Raw genomic sequence first — 4,734 nt, forward strand, 5'->3', positions numbered from 1 at the left:
TTGTGGCATGTTTGGCCGTGTTTTGGCTTGCGTTGGCTGCGGGGAAGTCGATACTCATGTTAGCACAAGCCAGGAAATAGCCTGCTCCCCCTGTATGTACGGTACCGTGTAATGCCTGGAGTTGACCAAACTGAACAATCAAACAATGTTTCATAAGCATAACAGTAACGTTAGGCATATTTACGACTGTTAAATTCATTATCCACACAAGACGGTAACGTTATTAGTGGGGCTGGTGGTAATTTCTATAAATGTAAATTAATATTAGTTAGCCGCAATTAGCATCAAGCTAACGTTAACTATGTGCAGTCCCACTGCAGTCAGAGCCTGCTGGCTGCGGGGAAATGGATACTCATGTTAGCACAAGCCAGGAAATAGCCTGCTCCCCCTGTATGTACGTACGGTACCGTGTAATGCCCGGAGTTGACCAAACTGAACAGTCAAACAATGTACCGTAAACATAACAGACAGTAGGCTAACGTTAGGCTTATTTCCGACTGTTAGATTCATTATCAACACAAGACAGTAACGTGGGGCTGGTGGTAATTTCTATAAATATAGCTAAATCTATTAGTTAGCCGCGTATAGCATCAAGCTAGCGGTTCTAATAGGCACTCACCACCGCAGCTAACTACAGTCAAACAATAATGTTCCATGACCATAAGCAGAACGGTAGTAACGTTAGGGTTGCATTTCTTCACACAAGACGGTAATGTTAGCAGAGTTTCTGACCAGGTGGTCAGATACTTGTACTACGGAGTGACAGTAAAAATCTTGAATCTTGAAAATCCATTAGCAAGCAGCTAACGTTATCTGGTCAAAACCACATTACAGTAGCTACAAGCAGCAAGTTCCCTTCATGAACCGAAAACACAGTCCTGACTCTAGTTTCCCCCCGATGTCGGTCATATTGCTGCTGTCTGGCCAGACGGGCTTCATTAGATAAATATTTATTTATTTATTTATTTAGTGTGGACTTTTTCTGGAGTCTGTGTTGTTGTTTCCTTTTGCTAGCAGCTAGCGACGAACATAACGTTAAAAGCTACTTTAGCCATTTCCTGTTAGCGTCTAGGACAAGAGGCGAAGCTCATGAACGCGCACAGATGTCACATCCTCTAGCTGTGGTGGGAAATGCTATCCCCTTCGAAACTGAGGTATTTCCATGTATCTTCTGAACGGCCAATAAAAAACACTTTGTGCACATTTATTTCTCGCCAGAACCGACGGAATGGGCCTTTAACTAACAATTACCTTAATTATATGCGGCATGACTATGTGGCCAGGGGTGGTCCTGCCCACACCCTGAAATCTGATGGTGCCACCCCAAAATCCTGAGGGCACCGTGCCCCTGCATCCGTGGCTGACATCACTGTCTTTCAGAGGCTGCAGCGGGTTCATTTTTAAAGCTAGCATGAAGAGCTTGGTATCATATGAAACTAGAAGACCTAGGGCATCCACTGGTATCAACCCTGTCATGCTAGATCAGGGGTGAGCAATTCTTTTTCATGGGGGGCCACATGAGAAACCCAGATTGTTGCCGGGGGCCGAACAAATATTGTCATCGTAACCCAGGAACTTTGATGATAGAGAGGACCACAAAAAAATGTCCTCGCTACCAAAGGGCCAGATGTTGCTGAGGGTTGGAGGCCGAACGGCGCCGGCGGAAAAAATTGGGGGCATTTGAAGTCAGGTTTAGATGAATAACTAATTTTAAATTAACTCATTGAATGCCATGGACGTCCTTCGACGTCCAATTAAATAGTGACGTAGAATGCCACGGACGTCCTTCGACGTCCAATGCGTTTTTTGACGGTGGGACGTCGATCAAAGCCTTCCGCAGCTCCTGTACAACTATAGTAGCTATTGGAGGTGTATAACCTATTTTACGGACTCATTAGGTGGCGACAGTGCTTGCTCGGTGCAGTCCAGATTAGAGACAGGTCCGAGAAACAGCCTAAAAGCCGTGGATCAAAGACAAACCGATGCATGCTCCCAGAGCCATTTGCTCTGTCGCGGGAGCTGACATTGGCTCCGAACAGGAGTCAATCCGCGCTCACAACTGAGCCCCTCTGTCCCTGTCTGTCTGTCTGTCTGTATAGTTTCTCCACCCGATTAGCAGCCAGGAAAGCAGCCCCTGACGCCAAACCATTCAGCAATCCGGGTTGGCTCTTCCCTGCTGTGGCGCTGAGAGCCGACAGCAGCACACAAACGCAGCACTCCGAAAATATAATGGTTGCGTGAGGCTGTGTGCAGTGTGGGGAGGAGTTTACGGGGGGAGGGGGGGAGGGGGGTGGTGCACGCAGGGCATCACACAACAACTACGTCACTACATCAGAAAATATTATCTTCAGACTCAGTGAATGTGCTTGAAATGCTGCATTTCACAAAAGGCGGATTATCTCAGCTAATAATTTGAAAAGCCTGAAAACGCTGAAAACAACCTATCTTCTCCGGCTCATAACTAAAGAACGGAAAATGGTATCAATAAACTTTTTTTTGCTGATGATACAATAGAGCCAGCTCGTTCTTGTGCGTGTTCGGTGTTTACATAGTAATATCACACAATATTCTGTGGGCCTCGAGAAATCACTGAAAACGCTCTGAAAACTCTGGCACTGGGAGCATCCGTTCTCCAAAAGTGGCTGGCACTCAATGAGTTAACAGTTGTGATGTCATCATTCAGTCTTAAACACCAATATTTGATCCTTTTCTCACTAACTCCTATATCACCACCTGCTCTCCCTGCAGGGCTTGAAATTTACTTTTTTGACCACCTACCAATATGGCTGCTAGATTTTAAAGTTACCAGCCAATTACAATTTCCACTAGCCAAAATGTTTTTCTCCAACTCCAAAACCCAAAAATCCATAACCAACAAGTTAAATCCCCAATCAGTAAGATTTTTGACATTTTTTACTGAAATATAACTGCTTTTTAGCACAGGACATGGTAGATTGACTTTTAATAGGGAGACCCTCGTCTTTATTTATCCCACACCGCCCTCCATTGGCCAGCACTGGGACTAAGCAGTTTGTCTGTCACGTCCCGTAGCAAGAAAAAAGAAAAAAGAAAACCATGCGCGCATGCGCTGTACAGCGGAAGCGCTCTGTTCATGAAAACGAGGAAGTAACTCGATTCGGATTTGCTACGAAAATGATGTTTCACGGAACTATGGATTATTATTTCATCACGTGGTGAGTACCCGATGTCACAACATGTACATGTACATAGAGCTTTCTGGCGCTGTGTTTTGTTGACTTTGAACGGCGATATCGTTATCGATACTAATGCACGCAGAGGGCGCAGTGGAAAACTTACTGAGTGGGGCTTTAATTATTTACATTTTTACTTCAATGTAGAACAGTAATTTCTTACACATGAGATTACTTTTAGCCTTTTAGTCATAAAGATTATTGAAAGATATTCCATATTCCAGACTGAAATGTTATAACAGAAGTGGAGTATTGGCCAGAATGACATGAACACTTATTTAGCGGGTATCTTGCATGTTGCGTTCAGGTGCACGATATATATATACGTATATATATATATATATATATATATATATATATATATATATATATATATATATATATATATATATATATATTAGGGCTGTCAAACGATTAATTTTCTTAATCGCGATTAATCGTGCGATTAATTATAATTAATCGCGATTAATCGCATCTTTGTATCGCATGTTTAAAATGCTATATTTTGCATTGCAAAGCATTTTTAATTAGATATTAATTCATTATTACCAGTGTGTCGTGATTGGGAATCAAATGAATGCAAAGAAATCTACTTGAAATCTACCGACTCCGGCCATCACTCTCTGATTCCATCGCTGAAACCCTCATACACGCCTTCATCACCTCCCGCCTGGACTACTGTAACGGAGTCCTGTTCGGGGTTCCCAACAAAACCCTGGACAGGCTCCAATATGTACAGAACTCAGCTGCCAGGGTTCTGACCCGCACCAAACATCACTCCCACCCTCATCCACCTCCACTGGCTCCCGGTCAAGTCCCGTATCCTGTATAAGATCCATCTCCTCACCTACAAATCCCTCCACGCCCTCGCCCCCCAGTACCTGTCTGATCTCCTGCAACCCTACACCCCGTCCCGAAACCTGAGGTCCTCCAACTCGGGTCTCCTCTCCATCCCCCACTCCCGCCTGCGGACCTTTGGGGCCAGAGCCTTCAGCGTGGCTGCCCCCACCCTTTGGAACTCTCTCCCAGCCGAAATCCGCAATGCCGCATCACTGGCTACCTTCAAAACTCTACTCAAAACTCACCTGTTCAACACAGCCTTCCACAACTAGTCTTTTCTGTTCTTTGTTGTTCTTTGTTGTCATCTATGTGTGTTTCATCATCTTGTGCTCTGTGAAGCGCCTTGGGTTCCTTGAAAGGCGCTATATAAATCTAAGCTATTATTATTATTATTATTTGTGATCTTGAATTTTAGATTTGTGCAATGTAGACAGGAGGTCACAAAGAGAAAGCCGAGCAAAAAACAGCCACGGGTCCGCGGGAGAAAGCCATTCTAATTTTCAAGGAAATAGCTGGGCGAAAACTCTTTCGATTTCACACACACACACACACACACACACACACACACACACACGCGTGCACACACACACCCTCGAGTACCTTTGCGCATAAATAAGACCAGAATCGCAAAAGCTTCTTCAAAGCTCTCAGCCGACACCTCAAGAAACGAACGAGCCCGTTT

Source organism: Poromitra crassiceps (assembly GCF_964638095.1).
Source record: "Poromitra crassiceps genome assembly, chromosome: 20".
NCBI classification, from domain to species: domain Eukaryota; kingdom Metazoa; phylum Chordata; class Actinopteri; order Beryciformes; family Melamphaidae; genus Poromitra; species Poromitra crassiceps.